Here is a 22,403-nt window from a genome sequence, read left to right on the forward strand (position 1 = left end):
TGAGAAAGAGAGAGAGAGGTGGAATCCAAGTGGAGTTAGTTGTAGCTCTGAAAGCTTCTGAGACTATTTAACAACCTCATTTCTCCTGAGAAAACTCCCAAAAAAACCTATGGTCTTCCACACCTGTATCTCTTCCAAGAATGCACCTGCCCATGGCTCAGAATGAACTTAGTGGTCCCAGAAGCTCTTGTTCTCATCATTGAAAGAATTCAAAGGTAGACTTAGGGGAGACAGGCAAAATCCATTCACTGAAACAAAGCAAAAAGGTCCAAAGGGAGGCACCAACTAAGAAACAGAGTCCCATACTCTCTAGGGGTCATGATAATGAGACTGATAAGGAGACATTAATAGATCTTCAAGATCTCGGAGTTCCCTGCAGAGCACTGCTGAAGACAATGGCCAAACATCAGACACCCTGAGTCCCAAGAAAGCCCTGACCAGGCAAGTTAAACTGGATCTCATTGTTTCTGTCTTCTTGCTCACCTGTATCACTTTCAGTCCTAAGACAACTCCTCTGGCATCATTTGTCCCTCTTGGAACTAAATCCATGGCTCCTGGTCCCAAGAAGGCTCTTCCAACCTTAGGAGGTGATTCTGGAAGCCTCTCAGAGCTGTGAGGGTTTGGATTGTGAGGCTGCCTTCCCCAGCCTTGCAGTCTTATAAGGTAAATGGAGCAGTGCTCAAGAGATGGCTTTACTTGTGTCATCTCTGAGGGCGGAGGGCCACGGAAGGAAGAGCCGTCAAGACATCAGGCTACCTGGACTTGTCTGCCCCCTTATCAAGTTTCAAGGATTTTATCCATGATGGGCCAGCCCTACATTCTGGGTCCCTTTGAAACTTAAAATGACAGCAAATCTCCTTAATGTGCAAAAAAATAAAATTAGAACAGGACCAAAAACTGTAACACAATACTAGTACTGAAGTATAAAATAAACTCCTGTGATATGTGAGGCAGAAAGATAGCTCAGCAGGTAAAGGAACTGGCCACCAACCAAGCGGACACCCTGAGTTCAGTCTAGGCAGCTTGCATGGTGGAAGGAGAAGTGAGTTCCCAAGTTGTCTTCTGGCAGGTGTGTCTCTGCACATCCCACTCACACATAATTAATTAATCTCTTGTTTATTTATTTATATATTTGATCTATGTGGGCATTTTGTCTGCATGCACTCACACCAGGAGAGGGCATCAGATCCCAGGAGACTATAGTTACAGATGGTTGTGAGCTACCACATTGTCCTGAGAGTTGAACTCAGGACCCTCGGAAGAGCAGCCAGTTCTCTTAGCTACTGAATTACCTCCCCTACACCTATTAAAGCTCCTTGGATGGTTTGTAGACTTAAATGTGTTAAAACAGCCATTGGGACAGGAGGGTGGGGAGTTCGAGCTCAACAAAAACTACAGGTCAGATCCTATCTGGAAAAAAAATAGACGTGGTCAAGTGAATAGAGGATCTGAATTAGGAAGCCTTGAGGGATTGGGCATGGCGGGTGGGGACACCTGTGTTCTCAGCACTCTGGAGGCTGAGGCAGAGGGTCACAGTTTCTGGAGGCCGGTCTGACCTGCACCATGGGACTTTGTCTCAAAAATGTAGACAAGGGGAAGGGGGGAGGGGAGAGAACACGCACAAAGGGAAGCTGGAGAGGAAGGGAGTCTGCGGCCTCCTTGGAGGGGGTTGAAAGACGATGAAGGGTTGTGCTCAGATACTGAGCGTTTATTATTGCCCGTTATTACTTAGCAGCAGCTATTCCTGAGGACCCACAACACTCTGATGCGAGACATTTGCCCACAGAGTTGTTGTTTTTTTTTTTTTTTTTTTTTTTTTTTTTTTTTTTTTTTTAATGACTGTTCAAAACCTTTGACAGATCTGTTGTGTGACTTTCTTACAGTGGGCTTTTGGAGTTTCCCAGAAGCAGGAGAAATAGTGTGAATGGTTAAGTCAGTAAGAATTATTATTTATTGTTTTTCTGTTTTGAGACAGGGTCTCCCTATGTAACTCTGGCTGTCCTCAAACTCACAGAGAGTTCATCTGCTTCTGCCTCTGGAGGTCCCAGTTCAATCCCAGGATAGGCAGAGCTGCATAGTGAGACCTTGTCTCGAAGATACGTCAATAAGGAGCCTATCATGAAGCCTCATAAGTGGCTTTCCATCCTCAGGAGCAACAGAGAGGAAAAGATCAAATCCCAGAGTTCCCCCTGATGTTCATATAAACAGCATAGTAAATGCATGCTCTGTGTATGTGTGTGTGTGTGTATTTGTGTGCGTCTGTGGGCGTGCATGGCCTCTCTAGGACTAGAACACTTGGTCATTCTAGAACTCACTCTGTAGACCAAGTTGGCCTCGAACTCACAGAGATCTCCCTGCCTCCACCTCCCACGTGTTGGGATTCCAGGCTTGGGCTACCACACCTGGTATGCCATCCACCAACTTCACAGCTTCATGCCCAGGCTTGTTCTGGGTCCAGCCACCCACGCACTAGGAGTGGAACACATGCTTGTCTCCATCTTGGCAGCTTGTGGAATGCCGGGTGCCAGGCCTTTGTGGGTGGGGAGGAGTTTTCAACAGGACTTGTAAAGCAGTGTTCATAGAACGCTTCCAGCAACAAAACTTTTCAGGGCTGCGAGTCACTCTGAAGCTGAATGCTGCGTGTGCCAGAGCCTCAGCCTCTAGCACCCTGACAGCAGGGACACAGCAGGTCCAGGACTTTCTAGATGCTTATGAACCTCCTAGGAACTCCATCCAAATCCAGACTGAGTAGGCACTCGCTGGTGCTCCATTTTAAAACCGTGTCTCACGCTCTTCTGTGGCATCGTGAGTTTTAGTTCAGGCTGGGGGCGTAGCTCAGCTGGTAGAGCGCTTGCCTGGCACACGGGGAACCCCGGGGTTCCATCCCCCCAGCACTGTGTAAAACAGGGGTGGCAGTGCAGCCTGAACTCGAGCTCTGAGGAGGAGGCGCAGGAACAGGAAGTCATCTTCTTCTATGCAAGGAGTTCAAAGCTAACCTGGGCTACATAAGACTCTGTCTGGGAAAATAAACAAAAAAGCTGGGCATGGTGGCTCACACCTCTAAGCCCAGCACAGAGTGAACAAATGTGGCAAGGTCTCTGTGCCTCGGCTGCTTTGCCAGTTGCAGGACGGGTCTCTAAAAAGTTCCTGCTGGGCAGTGCTGGAACACGCCTGTAATCCCAGCACTCGGGAGGCAGAGGCAGCTGGATCTCTGTGAGTTCCACACAGTAAGTTCCAGGGCCATAGAGTGAGGCCAATTCTTAAAATAGCACCTAAGGCAGTGAAATATATATATATTCTGGGTCATGGCTCCAGAGGTTCAAGTCCATGGTCACTAGTGCCATTGCTAATAGGCCTGTGACAGGCAGAAACATCAGGCCAGCTGGCCATAACAGGGGAAAGTTGATCACCTCCTGGGGATCCAAGAAGTAAAGATAATGAATGAGAGAAGAACAAGAACAAGGGGTGCCCTTCTAGGGAGGCCCGGAGTAACCTACTTCTTCCACCTGGACCCCACCCCAAGCGTCTACCATCCCCCAATACTGCCATGAGATTTAGGAGCACTTCAACAGATTAACCCACCAATTAAGTCAGGGCCTGCCTCCATGATCCAATGGCTTCCTTAAAGGCCTACCTCGCAACATTGTCCTGTCCACCAACACATTCATTTTGGGGTACATTATCCAAACCACAGGGCTAATCTACTTATTCACTCAGTCGGCCTGCCATTTTCTCTTGTCTTTCAGACATTAGGCAGTTGCCCCGGCACCATTTTTGAATAATTTATTAAGTGCCGGGAAAGATTTAAAATGGACAATTTATCTACTTTTTTTTTTGTTCGTTTGTTTTTGGGGAGGGAAAATATCTTCTTAAATATCCGTGATCTTTTGTGTGTGTGTGGCATATATATATGTACATGTGATGGCTATTCTTGGCTGTCAGCTTGACTACATCTGGAACTAAAACCCCAAAATGGATGGAATGGAGAGCGCACCTGTGAAGGATTTCTTCTTCATTATCTTCTTCTTCCTTAATTTGAAGTAGAAAAATTCACTTCTGATCTGGAACTTTGAGTTAGGAAGATACACCTGACTTCTGAGCTGGGAAGACCTTTAATCTAGGGCACACCCACTGGAAGCCTATATAAGGATACGGAAGAAGGAATCTTTTGCTCAAATGCTTACTTTTTCAGGATTCCAGCATACCAGCTGAGATATCCAGCCTCATAGACTGAGAAAACTTCTGGACTCTTGAACTCTCTGGATTAGCTGGACTGTAGTCATTCTAACAAATCTCCTTCATAGATGGAAGGAAGGAAGGAAGGATGGATGGATGGATGGATGGATGGATGGATGGATGGATGGATCGATATCTGTGAATTTTGCTACTCTGCAGCAGTGGGTCTCAACCTGTTGGTCTTGACTGCACAGGAGTCACATATCAGATCTCCTGCATATCAGATTTCACATAACAACAGTAGAAGCAAAATTACAGTTATGAAGTGGCAACGGGCACAGTGGCACATGCCTGCAATCCCAGCACTCAGGGAGGCAGAGGCAGGTGGATCTCTGTGAGTTTGAGACCAGCCTGATCTACAGAGCGAGTCCAGGATGGCCAAGGCCACACAGAGAAACCCTGTCTCAAAACAAAACGAAACAAAACAAAGGCCAAAGGTCAACATCAGTTGTCTTACATCTTCTTCTTAGAGACACAGTCTCTCACTGAAACTGAAGCATGCTGAGCGGCTACACTTTCTACCCAAGTTTCCATCTCTCTTGGTCCCCTCAGTGCTGGCAGTACAGATGCCACTCTGCCCAGCTTTTATCTAGGTCCTAGAGATCTGAACTCAGGTCCTTGTGTGTACATGGCAAGCATTTTACCGACTAAGCCATCTCAATAGCTTTTCTTACCTTTTTTCCTAACTTGCCCAAAGTCTGTGTTTATTAACTGACCAGATTACAAAGGTCCTGCGGTAGACACCTCAGTTGGCCTGGTGATCTGTTCTCTCTGTTGCCTGCATCCTCACCTTCCACAAACAGGCTGTTTTTATTCCACCTTGTGGAGATCATTTGATGGGCCACGGGCAGTCACTCCTTTCCTTGAAGCATCTTCCACCAGATCCTCTGAACCAGGTCCTCTGTGCAGATGTCATATTTGCTACAAGAGCCAACAGCAAGAGTGATCTGGCAAGGCAATTCACTTCTTACTGATCTCGCCATAATCACCCTTGGTGAGTACAGTTACTGACTTTGGCTTAGAGCACCTCCAGGAAATGTGTGGATAAACAGTGTCACAGAGGGGCCGCTGAAGATACGGCATACACGAGGAAGCTGGCACAGCTCGCACCAGCGCGCCTCTGGTTCCGATGACAGATGCTGAGTTCCACAGACAGCTCTGAGAAACTAGCAAAGGGTGGTTAAACACTTAAGAGTGAAGAAAGAGTGAGGCCAGCCTGGTCAGGAGAAAGAAACAGAGGCTACACAGAAAAACCCTGTGTCGATAAACAACTCTGCTCTCAGAAACTCCTGGACACTGCTCAGTGCCCCTCTGCCAGCACAGGCACCAGGCGGGCAGACGGCGGCAGAGCCTTTCTGCCTGGAACTGATGCACAGGTCGTGCCAGGCTCTTTACAGTTTGCTTCTCAGGTCGGCAACAGTAGTTTTCCCAATGGTACTTCTGGGAGGACAACTCTGAGTCGCCATGACCTAAATTCAGTTTATATGAGCTAATTAAAAAGGTTAAGACTTTAAGGCAAAGAGCAGCAGCAGGGTACAGAGACTTAGCAGGGAGGCCATAGATACTAACTCCATCTTTGAACCTTTTGGCTCTCAAGCCACTGAGAGTGAGCCCTCTGTCAGCTCCTTGTCATGTATGTTAGTCATCAGGAAGAAACAAACTTCTAGATGCTCAACCGCAACACTTCAGAGCTGAGGAGGTGACAGAATATTTGCCTAGCATAATCTATGAGGTCCTGAGTTCTAGCCCCGAGAACTACAAATAAAATACAAGAAGAAGAAGAAGAAGAAGAAGAAGAAGAAGAAGAAGAAGAAGAAGAAGAAGAAGAAGAAGAAGAAGAAGAAGAAGAAGAAGAAGAAGAAGAAGAAGAAGAAGAAGAAGAAGAAGAAGAAGAAGAAGAAGAAGAAGAAGAAGAAGAAGAAGAAGAAGAAGAAGGCCAAGCCAGGACAGCTCTAAGGGTAAATGTGTAAACCTGACATCCTCAGAATTACCCTCACCTGGGTTTTAGGACCCTTTCATCCCACCAGCCCATTCAAAACTCAAAACTGGAAAAAATCTAGCAATCCTGGCATTCCAGCCTCTACCCAGAGGTAGCCACGAACACACAAACTCCTGCAGACTCAGGCTAATCCTGGCCCGGGCTCATCGGAACACCAATGGAGACTTGCCCAGGAGTAGGACTCCATCACCAGATGACGCGCAGGGGCTCACTCGGGTCCCTTCAAGCCCAGCGTCACAGACACAGGTGTGAAGAGAATCACACCTGCGAGGGAGGTTCCAGCTGTGCGTGGCCTGCTTGTTTGCTGTGGCCTGCTTGTTTGCTAACTAGTGATGCCAAGCAGCAAACTTCCTGAGTGAAATACGGGGTGGTGGTGGCTCAAGTCTTCAATCCCAGCACTTGGAAGGCAGAGGCAGGCGGATCTCGAGTGAGTTCGAGGCCAGCCAGGTCTACAGAGTGAGTTTCAGGACAGCCAGGGTTACACAGAGATACCCTGTCTCGAAAAACCAAATCTATCAATCAATCCAGGTCTAACCTGTCAGGCTGGACAACTGTTGTATCCCTGAGCTGGGCGAGGCCTTCCCACGTAACTTCCGATAACACAACCACACCTTATTCATCTCTGCCCTCTCCCATCCCCCCAGGCTTTGCTGAATTTTGTCTTTCAGATATTTTCTCTGTTTCTTCCAGGTAGTGTCATTCATTTCCATTACCAAGAGTACTTTTTCTTTCTAGTCCCTGTCCGTATGGTCGCCTATGGTCTGGGTGTCCTCAAAGGCTTCAAGTATTTAGATGTAATTTCTCTTTGGGGAAGTGTTTCTCAGCCTCTTTAATGCTGTGACCCTTTAATACAGCCCCTCAGGTCATGGTGACCCCAACCACAAAGTTATTTCGTTGCTACTCCATAACTGTAATTTTGCTACTGTTTTGAAGCATAATCTAAATATCGGATTGCAGGATATCTGGGAAAGAGTTGTTCAACCCTTAAAGAGGTCTCAACCTGTCATGCGTTGAGAGCCACTTCTTTATGGAGCAATGGTACATACCAAATGTCCCAGCCCCCAATAGCCCGAAGCTGAAGGATAGCTTCGGCCCACTTTTTGTTTGTGTTTTGTTTTGTTGTTATTTTTCTGTGTAGTCCTGGCTGTCCTAGACTCACTTTGTAGACCAGGTTGGCCTCGAACTCATAGAGATCTGCCTGCCTCTGCCTCTTTGAGCTCTGGGATTGTGGCTTTGAGCCCAATTTAAAAACAGTTTGACCCCCTCTCCTGACTAACCTTTCTCTCCTACCTAGTGCTGGGATGTTAGAAGGGATTGGGTTGGAGAAAGAGGCATAACAAACTAAAATAAAATAGTTTTAAAACTAAAAAAAAAAAAGTTTGAGCAATGTCTGGAGCAAACAAACAAACAACACATTTGATACTACTATTCTAAGGTACTAGAGGGTGAAAAGATCTTTGGGGGGTTGGGGCCTTGGGAGATTGATAGGATTTGAAGTGTCATTAGGGTGTAGCCCCTGTAACCGAACTCCTGGTGGCTTCTATAAATAGGGCTAGAGAGCACAATCTTGCCCAGCTTCAGGACTCTCCAGAGACAAGCCCGGCGTCCTTTGTGGGAGGGGCCTTCTGGCCTTTGACATCCAGAACTGTGAGCCGAAACATTTTTTTCCCTTGTAATGGGTGTGTGTGTGTCATACTATGTAATTAATAGCGTAAAATCAGTGAAAACATTAGAGGAGAAATGTGGGGGTGGGGTGGGAGGAGGGAGGGCTGCAATCAGGGCGTGAACAAATGAATTAATGGAAAAAATTGCAGTACGGCTGGACATGGAGGCATAGACGAGAGGATCTCTGAGTTCAAAGCCAGCCTGATTTACACAGATAGTTCCAGGCCAGCCAAGGCTACACAGTGAAACCCTGTCTCAAAAAATGAGAAAAAATATTCCACTATGAGAATATACTTAAATTGCTTATTCTTGCACTTTTTCTTGGTAAATAACATCGTTATCTTTTTAACATTTAGTGTGTGGGAAGAATGCTAAGGATTGAACCCAGGGACCCCATAAGAAGCTTTCTACCCCTGAGCCGCGCCTCAGCCCACATCTTTGACTTTTCCAAATGTATTTTAGAGGTTAGATGTGGCTGTACAGGTTTGTGATCTTTGTACTCCGGAGGCAGGAGTATTGCCAAAATTCATAACTATCCTATGGTGACACTGCCGCAAAAGGAAAAAAAAAATGTTTTAGGAAGATCCCTGTGCTGGCTAGAGTTATCTGAAACCTCAACTGAGAAAATGCCTTCTGTAAGACCCCTCTGTAGAGCATCTTCTTAATTAGTGACTGACAGGCAAGGGCCCAGTCCATTGTGAGTGGTGCCACCCCTGGCCTGGTGGTCCTGGGTTCTGTAAGAAAGCAAGCTAAGGAAGTGCTGAAGAGCAAGCTGGGAAGTGGCACCCCTCGGAGGCCTCTGCATCAGCTCCTGCCTCCAGGTTTCTTCCTTGTCCTGACTTCCTTCCCTCTCAGCGATGGAGTGCCACCGGGAAGTGTAAACAGAAATAAACCCTTTCTCCCCACGTTGCCTTGGAAACCCTACCTAAGACACTTTTGTTCAATGGAATTCTCCAGATTCTTGTTTTGTTTTGTTTTGTTTTTTTTGAGACAGGGTTTCTCTATGTAGCCCTGGCTGTCCTGGAACTCACGCCGTAGACGAGGCTGGTGTTGAAGTCAGAGATCTCCCCGCCTCTGCCTTCCAAGCGCTGGGATAAAAGGCGCTCGCCACCATCGCACAGCTGAAAGAACAAGTTTTAATAGTTAAGCTACAGGGGGCTGGAGAGATAGCTCAGAGGTTAAGAGCACTGGCTGTTCTTCCAAAGGTCCTGAGTTCAATTCCCAGCAACCACATGGTGGCTCACAACCATCTACAGTGAGATCTGGTGCCCCCCCCTCTTCCAATGCACAGGCACACATGCAGGCAGAATGTTGCATATTATAATAAATAAATAAATCTTAATAAAAGATAAAAAGAAGCCTACTTATATAATTAGCATGCACATTTTAAAAAAAATATTTAAGCTGCAGGCAGAGGACCTAGAGAGATGGCTTAATGGAGGACTGGCTGCCTTCCCAGAAGGCCCAGGTTCAATTCCCAGTACCCACATGTTAGTAAAAAAAACATCTACAACTCCAGTTCCAGGAGATCCAGCTTGTTTTCTGGCCTCCATGGGATCATACACTGCACACAGACAGTCATACAAGAAAAACACCCATATGCATGAAATAAAAATAAACCTAACTTTTTAAAAAAAGCTGCAAGCAGTGCTGTAGTTGATGGCTGATGTGTTGTCCTGCCACAGTACTCTCAATAAACCAATATCCCTAAAAATAACAACACGGAGAAGAAGAATCTAAATGGGTGAATCTTTGAAAAGGAAAAAATTTAGGGACTGCAGAGATGGCTCAGTATTTAGAGCACTGGCTGCTCTTCCAGAGGACCTGGGTTCAATTCCCAGAACCCACATGAAGGAATATGATGCCCTCTGCTGGCTTTTAGAGGTACTGCACACACGTGCGCAGGCATACATGTAGGCAGAAGACTCATAAGTAAATAAGTAACTCTTACAAAAGTCTATGCGTTTGCGGCAGTTCCAGTCAAATCTTCAAAGCAGTTAAAAGAATAAAAATAAAAAGGGACAGATGGGTCCTGCAAGATGGTTCATAAGGAAAAGTCAATTGCCACCGAGGCCCATGACCTGAGTGAGTTCTACTCCAGGACCTATATGGGGAGGAGGGAGACCAGCACCATTTTGCCCAGACTGCCTTTGAATTCCCAGGCGTAACTCATCTTCCTGCCTCAGTTTCCCCACCAGCATCTGGAGTCACAGATACGGAGCCTGAACTCCCCTTTTCACCTCTGAGCCCTTGAACTCTCTCTCTCTTTAAAAACTTGCTCATTTATTGGTGGCAGTGGTGTTACTTGTGTGTGGGGGTCACAGACAGCTTGCAGGGGTCAGGGCTCTCCTTCCACGAGGAGGGTCGGGAGGATCAAGCTCCGGTCCTTAGGCTGCGCAGCGCCTTACCTGCTGAGCCGTCTCACCGGGCCAAACTCTTCTACTCCCTGTGTGGGACCGAGAATGCTGCAGTGCCCTGTAGTGCCATGAATACAGTATTTCCGGTGACACTGATGAGCAAACCTAGGGCCTCACTCATGCTTGTCCAGACTCCCTCAACTTAAGTGCCATCCTCAGGCACTGTGGCGGTTTTTTTGTTTTGTTATTTTTTCTGACAGGGTTTCTCTGTGTAGCCCTGGCTGTCCTGAACTCACTTTGTAGAAGGGTCTCCAGCTCACAGAGATCCACCTGCCACTGCCTCCCCAGTGCTGGGATTAAAGGTGTGTGTCACCTTTAATAAATACAACATCATCAGGGTCGGCGTCTTTTTACTTTATTCTGCCCCCACCTAATTAAGTCCAGATAAAGGAACTGACACAGGTACTAGATTTCTTTTTCATGACTCCCCCACCACCACCCATCAACTCTTCAACTTCACTCTGCTCCTAAGAATAACTATGTTCTTACTGCATTGGTTCTGGACCCCTTGGCGGTCACATAGTAGATTTCCGACTCAGGAGAGTAGCAGAGTGACAGTTAAGAGGTAGCAACAGAACCGTTTTATGGTGGAGGAAGTCACCGAAACAGGAGGAACTGTGTTAAAGCATCAGGGACTTAAGAAGCACCGCCCTAAAGCCTACAGAATAAGGAAGGAGCGGTTCTCTCCCAGACCATTCCAGAAAAATCTGACGATTGCCTGAGTTTGGTATGCAACTCTCAGGGTTTTCCTCCCTGGCCTGAAAGCTACACCCACTGAGGAAAACATCCATTTTCACCTACGGGCCAAAGATGCCCTGAAGGCAGGGTGTAAAGGAGGGAGTAACCGCCAAAGAATGCTGGGTTACTGTCAACCAATTTGTCTTTTGAGTTGTTGGGGGATTTTTTTTTTTTAATTTTATTTTTTTGAGATAAGGAAGGTCTTAGGTGTTAGAGGCTGGCTAGGCCTTGTGGTGCACACCTTTAATCCCCAGCACTCTGGGAAGCAGAGGCAGGCAGATCTCTGTGAGTTCAAAGCCAGCCTGGTCTACTGAATTCCAGGACCACCAGGACTACACAGAGAATTCCTGTATAGGGGGAAAAAAAAAAAAAGAGGGCTGCAGAGACGCATCAGCGGATAAGGGCACTGCCTGCTCTTCTAGAGGACCTGGGTTCAAATCCCAGCACCCACTTGGCAGCTCACAACTGTCTGTAACTCTCAGATCTGACACTCTCACAAAGATGTGCATGCAGGCAGTGCACCAATGCACAATAAAATAAAGGTAAATAAAAGATTTTTAAACCTTAAAATTTAAACTTTAAAACCTTTAAAGCAACCTCCCCCCTCCCCAGTACCTTACGTGGTGGCTCATAACTATCCACAACTCCAGTGTCAAGGGAGTTATTCTGGCCTCTGAGGACACCAGGCACACAAAGGCGTGACGATATACGTACAAAAGTGTATGTTTTTAAATTGACAGATGGCATTACATTAAATAAAAGGCTTCCTTCCAGCAGAAGGAACTGTCAGCAAAGAGAACAAACCGCGTATATAATGGGAGAAACTCTTTGCTACCGGGTCTACTTGAGACACAGCATTAATACACAGAATGTAAAGAACTGTAAACATTGAAAAGGTACCCACTATCCTGTCAGCCAGTAAATAAGCCAATGAGCGGAGCCAACAGTTCTCAAAAGAAAAACAAATGGACAATAAAGATTTGTTAAACATGTTCCGCATCTGTAGCCCTCAGAGAAATGCCATTAAAAGCAAGTTCACATTTCATCTCAGAATGGCTATCATCAAGAAAACAAATGATGGGCTGGAGAGACAGCTCAGAGGTTAAGGGCAATCTCTTTCTAAAGGTCCTGAGTTCAATTCCCAGCAACCACGTGGTGGCTCACAACCATCTATGATAAGATCTGGCGCCCTCTTCTGGTGTACAGGTGTATATACAGGCAGAATAATGTATACATAATAAATAAATAAATCTTAAAAAACAACAACAAATGACAGATGGGTGAGGTGGCTCAGGGAATAAAGGTACTTTCCAAGATGCCTGAAGAAATGCCCTCAATCGCTGGGATCCACATGGGAGAAAGAGGAAAGAGTCTCCACAGGTTGTCCTCTGACTAAGAGATTGAAAAAGGAAAGAGAGACCATACACAATGTAAAAAGTTTTTACTTTTAAAAAAACAATTATTTACTTATTTTTATGCATATGGGAATTTTGTCTGCATGTTTGTATTTATATCGTGGACGTGCCTGAAGCCTTATGCCCTCAGAAGGGGTCCCTTGGAACAGAAGTTACAAACGGTTGTGAGCTGCCGTGTGAATGTTTGGAGCTGAACTGAATCCCAGTCTACTTAAAGAGCAGTGTTCTTAATAGCTGAGGCCTCTCTCCAGCACCCTCCCCACTTTTTTATTAAAATAAATAAATAAAAGGAAAAAGAAAAAGCCAGGTAGTGGTGGTGCACATCTTTAATCCCAGCACTTGGGAGGCAGAGGCAGGCAGATCTCTGTGAGTTCGAGGCCAGCCTGGTCTACAGGGTGAGTCCAGGACAGCAAAGACTATACAGAGAAATCCTGTCTCAAAAAATATAATAATAGAGATGAAGAAGAAGAAATGGCCAATCACGGTGACAAAGCACTCTCAGGGCCCAGACAGGTAATCTCTGAATTCAAGGTCAGTCTCGTCTACACAGTGAGTTCTAGTACTGATAGCCAGGACTACACAGTGAGAATTTGTCTCGGGGGGGGGGGGGGGAAATAGATGACAGCACATACTGCTGAGAATGTGGAGAAAAAGGAACATTGTTTGGTGGGAGTGCAGCCCAGTCAGCCATCACAGAAACAAGTGTGGAGATTTCTCAAAACGCTAAAAATAACTGAGTGTCGATGGCACACAATCTTCAGTCTCGGGGGTCAGGCGGCTCTCTGAGTTCAAGGACAGCCCGGTCTACAGGGTGGGTTCCAGGACAGCCAGGACTAGACAGGAAAACCTTGTCTCAAAACAACACAGAATGGGGTTCACTGAGTACTGGCTGCCCTGGAACTTGCTGCGTAGATGAAGCTGGGTGGGCACTCCGAGAAGGATACAGCCTTTTCTGCCTCTCCAGGGCTGGGATTAAAGGCACACACCACCACACCCGGCCCTTACTGTTCTCTTTGCTTTTGAGACAGGGTCTCACTATGTACCTCTGGCTGTTCTGAAACTCACTGTGTAGACCAGGTTGGCCTTGAACTCGCTGAGATTTGCCTGCCCCTGTCTCCTGAGAGCTGGGAGGAAAGGCGGGTGCCCCCATTGCCCAACTTCCTTATTGTTTTTTGAAACAATGTATTACTCTGTTTTGAAACTCACTCTGTAGACCAGTCACTCAGGTGCTGAGAGTATAGAGGCCTTCACCTATACTCTTCCCCACCACCCCTTCCTCCTCTCCCCCTTCCTCTCTCCACCATCCCTCTTGTTGGTTTTTCAAAACAGAGTTTCTATGTGTAGCCCTGACTGTCCTTGAACTCTCTCTCTGTAGAACAGGGTGGCCTAGAATTTAGGAGATCCACCTGCCTCTGCCTCCCAAGCGCTGACATTAAGGTGTGTGCCGCTACTGCTGGGCTCTTCTCTCTCCCTCTCTCTCTCTCTCCCCCTTTTCCTTCCTCTCCCCAGCCTTGTCAGGGAGGGTGGGGGGGCTTGGTTTGCTGGATATTGACCTGGGGGTTTGTGCATGCTAGGCAAGCACTCTGCTTCTGGACCACACCCAACCTTCAATTGATAACGGGCCGACCTTCTGGCCTTCTCCAGCTGCTGAGATTACAGATGTGTGCCTTCAGATCACCTCCCTCCTCCTCCTCTTTTGTTGTAGAGGTTGGAGTGCCTTGAGTGTATGGATGAGCTGCTCTTCCAGGGGCTTGCGTGCTAAGAAATCCCTCCTCCAACTCAACTGCATCCCTAGCCCCTGTTCTCCCCATCTCCCTCCCCCACTCTCCCCCAAGCCTCCCCCCCCCCCTTTTATTGGTGAGACAAAGTCTCACTTTGTAGCCCAGGATAGGCTAGAATTCAGTAAGTAGCCTAGGCTGGTTTTGAACTCAGGATAGTTCTGATTCCAAGTCCCAAGTGCAGGGATCACAGGTATGAGCCACTAAGCCCAGCTAAATTAACGTATTTCCCCGTAAATACGGGGCTGAAGAGATGGGCCAGCAGTTAAGAGATGCTCGATGCGCTTGTACAGGATGGGAGCTCAGTTCCCAGCATGCACAGAGGGTAGGTCACGACCCCCTGTAACTCCAGCCAAGATGGCACCCGCAGGCACCCACAGACAGCCAGTGCGTGCACCGGCACACGCTGCACACATATAAATACGTAAATAAAACCAAATCTTTCCAAAACAACGGTAATGCAACAAGTATTCAAGTAAAGACGTGGTTTTACTTGTCTTCACACCCCATCTGTGGTGGCTGAAGAGATGGCTCAGTGGTTAAAAGCACCAGCTGCTCTGTCAGAGGACCCAGGTTCGTATCTTTGCACCCATATGGCAGCTCACACCTGTCCTTAACTCCAGTCCCAGGGGATCTGACACCTTCGACTGGCACAGGCATGCACAGATATACATAGAGGCAAAACACTCCTACATTATAGATATATATAATAAAATAAATATATATAACAAAATAAAAATATATAACAAAATAAATAAAATCTTAAAAAAAAACCCAAACCTGTGATCAACGACATGGTTTAGGCCATCAGTAATGGCTGCCCAAGGACTTCTGTCATTTCCCATTGGGGTCACTGTCTATTTACTGCTGCTGGGAACTGCTGGGTGTCCACCCACTGCTTCATGTGGAAGATAATATCTCCTTGAGTCAAGGGCAGTTTGAACACCCTTTTCTCTGGGCCCACATGTACCTGTAGTCAAATTACAGTTCTGGCCACTGAGAGCACGTTTGTCTTTCTGCCTTCAGTTATCTGGATCAGGGATGTGAAAACTAGGTACTTCTGAATGAGCCATCCAAAATTCCTCCATTTTCTAGCACTCCCTATCCCAGCAAGATGTTAGGCCCAGCAAGAGCCTAAATATAAGAAGGTATGAAGAGAACTCAGGAAACTAATCATCCATCGATGCAAAAACGCAAGAGGTTCCCCTTGACCATTGCGCAATGGGGTCACCCCTGCTGGTCAGCTAGAAGTGGCACCGGGAGACAAAGACCTTAGGTTTTTAAGAGGCAGAAGGCGGGAATCTCCTGGGGTTGCTATCTTGGCAATTTAGGATTGGAGGAGGTGTTTAACTTCTAAAATAATTGGTTGGTTCTGGGCACCCTTAGGCCCAGTCAGTCCTGCCGTAAATATCTGATCTCCAAGTCAGCTTGGTATTTCTTGCCACATGAGATATAGCCACAGTTAAAGATGGGAGAGTAACTAATGTATCCCGTGTCTATTCTGAGGAATGGGGGTTACAGGCTTTGGATCAAAGGTCAGGAGCTATGCAGGAGAAGGATTAGGGTCATTTGGCCCAGTTTTCAAACAAAGCCCATTTCCCAGGCGCCAATCGGTGATTTACTCTTCATTTAGTAGGGATCTCTGCTTGTTCTCTTCCTTATCTCTGCCCTCACAGATGGCTGATGGCAGGAACTTTTACATTCCTTGGCTCTCTGGAGAAGCACTAAGAGGCTTTAATTAACATGGGCCGCCTAAAACTTGCAAATATAAGTTCTAAGGCAATTAAAAGAAACATAGGTTACAAAGTTAGTCTGATTCTTTCACCAGCCAGAAGAAACTGCCCCTATTGTTCTGTGAGCATGCTCACTATCCAGTTCTTATCCTCTCCCCGCTATACCCCTGCTTCCCTCCACTTCCTCATACCCCCCCCTCCCTCCTCATCCCCTTACTCAGCCCACCCCCACTCATTCCAGAGAGTCTGCTCTCCCCACAGGAATCAATGATGGCGCTTCATGCCCCTTAACTGGTACTTCAGGCAATCTCACTTCACGATTTTTTTGTTTTGTTTTGTTTTTGAGACAGGGTCTCAAAGATAGCCCAGGCTAGCCTTCAACTCCATGTGTAGCAGAGGTTAACCTTGAACCCCTGATCCTTTTGCCTTTACCATCAAAAAGCCCAGATCACAAACTTACATACACCACCACACACAGCTAGAATTTCTCAAGAGACAAACCTCTTGGCTCTGCTCCCCTGAGATTCTGAATTAGTCAAACTTCTTGACTCTACCCTCAGACAGTCTGATTAGGCGCGTGAGGTAATTAATGCCTCTCCCAATAATCTGCATTTCTGAGGTGTTGTCCATTGAGGTTAATTTGCTGTGATTTAAGGCTCTACTTTAAGCAGCCTTGCTCTAGGCTGGAGCTTGAAAGGGACCGCGGATGTAAGCACACACAGAAAGCTAAAACTAAATGTGAGATGGACTGTGGAGTGGGAGGTGACTCTAGGGCTGGATGTGATGAAGCAGGCCTGTAATTTCAGTATTTGAGAATACTGGAGGCTGGAGGATCATGAGTTCGAGGCCACCCTAGGTTTTAAGAGATCCTATATAAGAAATTAAGAAGTCAGGGGTGCAGAAGGGCACAATCAAAACGCAGACTGTGTCTTCAAAGTTTGGCCAGGAGAGTTGGCTCAGAGGTTAAGAACACTGGCTGTTTTTTCCGAAGGTCAACCATCTATAGTGAGATCTGGTACACTCTTCTTGCCTGCAGGCACAAATGCAGACAGAATACTATATAAATAATAAATCTTTAAAAAAAAAAAAAAAAGAAAATGAAAATGTTTAAGAGAAAAGCATTCTAGGTTCAACAGTTGACGGTGCTTGCAGCACCTCGAAGGAAGAAACAAAGGAGCTGTCCATTGTGGCCTACACTTCAATCCCAGAGACAGGACATCTACAAATTCCAGCCCAGCCAGAGAGAAGTAGGGAGAAAGGGAAAAACAATGACTTGGGGCTGGAGGTATGGCTCAGTGGTTAAGAGCACTGAATGCTCCATTTCGAGCACCCACAAATTCCGAGCACCCACGTGACAGCAGCAAGCGGTGTACGGACATACATGCAAGCAAACCATCTATACATATGTGAAAAAAAAATTTTTTTTTTTTTCAAAGACAGTGGGCTGGAAATGTAGTTTTCCTGGTGGATTTCTTGTTTAGTATGCCTGAAGCTAGGTGTTCAATTCCCGGCACCGCAATAGGACTAGTGTTAGATAGCTATAGTTCTAGTACTCTGGAGGCAGAGGTGAGAGGATCAAGGGTTAAAGGTCATCCTTTGCAATCTAGTGAGTTCAAAACCAAACTGGAGTACTTGAGATTGCATTTCAATTAAAAAAAAAGAGTGAGAGGGGGTGGCATATGCCTTTAATCCCAGCACTGCAGAGGCAAAGGCAGAGGCAAAGGCAGAGGCAGGCAGATCTTTGAGTTCAAGGCCAGCCTCATCTACAGAGTTCCAGGACAGTCAGATTCATTACACAGAGAAACCTTGTCTCTAGAAAATAAAGGGAGAGGGGAGCAGGAAGGGAGAGAGAGGAAGGGGTTGGGGCAAAGAGGAAGAGAAGAGATGAATGAAAGGGCATGAGATACAAGGAAAGGAGAGCAGGCCAGAGATGGTGCCCTCACCACTCTGCAATCTGAGCTTATTCAGTAAGGCTTTACAAGGCAGTAGAATGCAGTGCCGCAGCTGGTACACCCCGGCGCACAGCCATCTAATCTACAGAAGGTCTCCTGGCCTCTCCCGAGAGTGGGCAAAGGATGACAGATGGTTGGCCACAGTAGGCGTACCTTTAAGGCCAGCACTCAGTAGGCAGAGGCAGGTGAAACTCAGTGAGTTCAAGACTAACCTGATGTACACAATCAAGGCTACATAGTGAAAGCCTGCTAAACAAACAAACAAACAAACAAAAAGAGGGGTGCCTAACCAGTGTGGCTCAAGAGAGTAGGACTGAACACCCCGAAGGCCCTCCTCAGAAAGGCAAGAAAATGAAATAGTCGGTATATGGATTTGAAAACCCAGTGTGGTGTTACATTTCTTTGCCTGTAATTCTAGTATTTAGGAGGTAGAAGAGGCAGGAAGACCAGAAATTTAAGGCCCGAACTAAAGACATAGACAGTTCAAGGCTCACCATCTCTACAAAACAAAATCGGTGCCTCAGGAGATGGCTAAGTGAGCAAAACACCTGAGGCCCAGGTTCAAATCCCCCATCACCCAGATGAAGACCAGAGGGAGGGGCTGGAGAGATGACTCAGCAGTCAAGAGCTCTGGCTGCTGTTCTCAGGCTCAGGTTCAATTCCCTTCACCCACTTGTCAACCCACAACCATGTGTATCTCCGGTCTCAGGAGACTTGATGCCTTCTTCTGGCTGCTGCAGGCATTTCCCACACTGGTACACAGTTATACATGCAGGCAAAAACACATAATCATCATCATCATCATCATCCAAGCAAATAAATACAGCTGAGGAAGATGATGAACTAACTAACTAAATACATAAAAATAATTAAGGGGACTGAAGAGAAAGCTTATACACTGCTTTTGCACAGGACTGGAGTTCCGAGAGCACAGACAGCAGTTAGAAACAGCTGTGATTTCAGTAGCTGCCAGGATTTAAAGCTTGTTGCTGTTCTTTCGCTTTCTTTCCTCTCTCATACACATTATTTAATGTATATGAGTGAATGTATATGAGTGCTCTGAGGCTACCAGATCCCAGTATTGATGGTTCTGAGCCATCATGTGGTTGTTGGGAATTGAACTCAGGACCTCTGGAAGGGCAGTCAGTGCTTTTAACTGCAAAGCCATCTCTCCAGCCGCCCCCACCCCCTTGTTTTTCTCTTTCAAACCTAATAAAATGACCCTCCAGGTTTAAAAACAAGTCTCTAAGTGTGAAAGAGTGGTTCTCGCCTTCCATTTGCATAGAAAGCCTCAGTTATCACTCCCCTGTTAGCCACATAACAACAACTATCCACCTATCCACTTTTATGCCCAGTTTTTTTCTAGAGTAGCAGTGCTCAAGCAATAGCAACTAAAGATGTAAAAATAGGCTCCAGGGTGAATGAGAGAGAGAGAGAGAGAGAGAGAGTATTGAACCCAGGGCCTCCTCAACCAAGGGAAACTTGCTTTGTTGAGACAGAATCTCTCCTATGTACCCCGGCTGGTGATTCTCTTTCAAGGGCTAAGATTATAGATCTGAGTCACCACATCCTGCTTCAAGAAAGATTCTGAAATAGACTCCTGGTCCCCACCGCCAGTGAGGAGGAGGAGGAGCAGCAGAGAGCCACACTGAGCTCTCACACAGAAGCTGCTCGTGATGGGGTGATGCTGGTGTAAGAGCCTATTCTAGGGTTAGAGGTACATTAGACAAAGCAGGCAAAAGTGACCGACACCACCAAGCTGATATTCTGACAACAGGGAGGATGGATGAGCAGATGTACGATGGATAGATAGATGGATAGTCAGATAATAGATAAATGGATGGATAAATGGATGGATGGGTGGGTGGATGGACAGACAGATAAATGGATAAATAGATAAATGGATAGACAGATAGATAAAAGGATAGATAGACAGATAAATGGATGGATAGATAGATAGATAGATAGATAGATAGATAGATAGATAGACTTCCAAGGCTTTGGACTTCCCTCCTCTGCCCCACCTACTCTAGTCCCTAGTCCTCTACTCTTTCCAGACAGGGCACACTCTAGCCTTTCTCAGAACTAACCCTACAACATCAGTTCACTTTTTACTACCATTTTGATGTGCTTCCCCACGAGGTGGGCGCACTTAACATACCCCTCCTCCACCCACACAGCCCATTCCAACCTAGTCTAAAACTTATTTATTTATTTTTTTTCTAGTCTTAAGACTTTAAGACATTCTCCACCCTATTCAAATTGCTTCCCCGGGTAAGGAAGGTGACCAGCCTGCCTTCGGCCACCAGCCTCCTTTTCTCTAGGATCTTTCACTCCAGACACTCTCACCCCAGACCACAAAGGGGGCTGAGGAGGGACCCACCTTCCTCTAAGAGCTGTGCTTTCTGTAGCCAGCCTCTGCAGAGCTTGGGGTAAGCACAAGGATTTAGTGGCCTTGACCCCATGTACCCAGAGGCAGGGGGTAAATGTTTCCCCTTTTAGAGGACTCACATTTTGTTTCTAATCTGAAGTGAGAAGCAGCTTTGAGCTTGAAACATCCAGATCTCTGGATGCCTCCCTGGCCCAGTCTTACAGTTCCCCTCCGGGAAGAAGGTTGGAGAAGACAAAGACAAGTTTACCAAAATTATATCTCCTCGGGGACACACCTACGGTCACCTAGTGACAGCTCTGTTTGCATTATAAAGAGGAGTCAGTTTTGTTGTTGTTTTTTTTTTTTTTTATTTTTCAGTAGCAGAGCCAGCAGGTATGGGTGGAGGACTCCATAGACCCAGTGAAGGGAGGATGCTGAGCAAGTGGTCCCCTAACCAGAAAGAATATGTGCTTATTTAAAAAACTGAGGTGGGGTTTACTAAGCCTTTGCATTCCATGGCAAGATTCAGAATGAGGATGCAACCCTAGATTCCTTGAGTGTTGAGTTCAGGAATGGGGAGAAAACAAGAGCCAGCAAAGACTGTCTAATTGTCCCTACACACGTTAGTGCTGGAGGCCAGGGTTTTAGGCGTGGGTTTGGTTTGTTTCGCTTTTTGGTGTTTCTGTTGTGGGGTTTTCTTGGCTTTTGGTTTCGTTGTTATTGTTGTTTCTCCTCAAGACAGGGTTTCTCTGTGTAGCCTTGGCTGTCCTGGACTCACTCTGTAGACCAGGCTGACCTCGAACTCACATTGATCCGATCCTCCTGCTTCCCTCTCTGAGTGCTTCTTCTTCTCCCTGCTGAGTGCTGGGATTACAGGCATGCACCACCGTGGCCAGCCAGCTAAAATTGGAAGTCTTAAACTAGATTTGGTGACCCCTACATTTGAGGGCAGATGTAGGAAGAATCTTTTCTCTTTTACTAAATGCTGCATAAACTTTGACATTCTGAACATTCTGTTCATTCAGTGCCTAACAAAAAGAGCACCTCAGAGCCGGGCGTGGTGGTGCACGCCTTTAATCCCAGCACTCTGGGAGGCAGAAGCAAGTGGATCTCTGTGAGTCTAAGGCTAGCCTGGTCTATAAATCCAGTCCAGGACAGATAAGGCTATAGAGAAACTAAGTGTCAAAAAAACAAAACAAATAAACAGACTAACAAATAAATGCAAAACAGAGCCATATTTTTATCAGCCCAGTGAACCGGTGGAAGGTAAAACAGTTATTCTTTTGTTCTATCATTTCTACTTAGGGGCTTATAGTCCATCTGTTCATTGTTTAAAATGTTAACATCTCAGCCAGGTAAGCTGGCACAAACCTGTAATTCCAGTGCTCTGGGAGGCAGAGGCAGGTGGATGTCTTAAATCTGAGGCCAGCTTAGTCTAAAGTAAGTCTGGGACAGCCAAGGCTGCAAAGAGAAACCCTGCCTTGAAACAAACAAACAAATAAATAAAAATATTTATATATAAATTATTTATATATTATACACTATTATTAATTATATTATGTGTTCTATATAATATATCATATCTTAATATATAAATACATAATTTATTTTAAAACTTCTCTGAAAATGGAATCACTGGTACCCAATTCTAAAAGTATTGTTTCTTTTTAAAAATTTCCTCATCCCTAAAAGTTGTCAGAGCAGGGCTTAAGAGCTGGGCTAGAGCTGGGCATGGTGGCGCACGCTTGTAATCCCAGCACTTGGGAGGCAGAGGCCAGCAGCTGTTTGTGAGTTCCAGTCCAGCCTGATCTACATGCCGAGTTCAGGACCATTCAAGGTAACATAGTGAAACCCTGTCTCTAAATCAAAACAAAACATAAAGCAATTTTGGTGTGTTAAAGGCACAGGACTGCTTAGTAAGGGAGCCCGAGAGTCTTGAGCAGGCCACAGGCTTTTCCTTCAGACTGTCATTAAAAAAAAAACAAAAACCAGCATTTTTGATAGACTTTCCAATCTTTCCCAAAATGAAAACCGGGAAAGAACTAAGGAGGGCTCTGAAAAGGAGTACCACGGTTAAACAAAGATTTTGACAGCAAGCT

Source organism: Meriones unguiculatus, chromosome 5 (genome assembly GCF_030254825.1).
Source record: "Meriones unguiculatus strain TT.TT164.6M chromosome 5, Bangor_MerUng_6.1, whole genome shotgun sequence".
NCBI lineage: Eukaryota > Metazoa > Chordata > Mammalia > Rodentia > Muridae > Meriones > Meriones unguiculatus.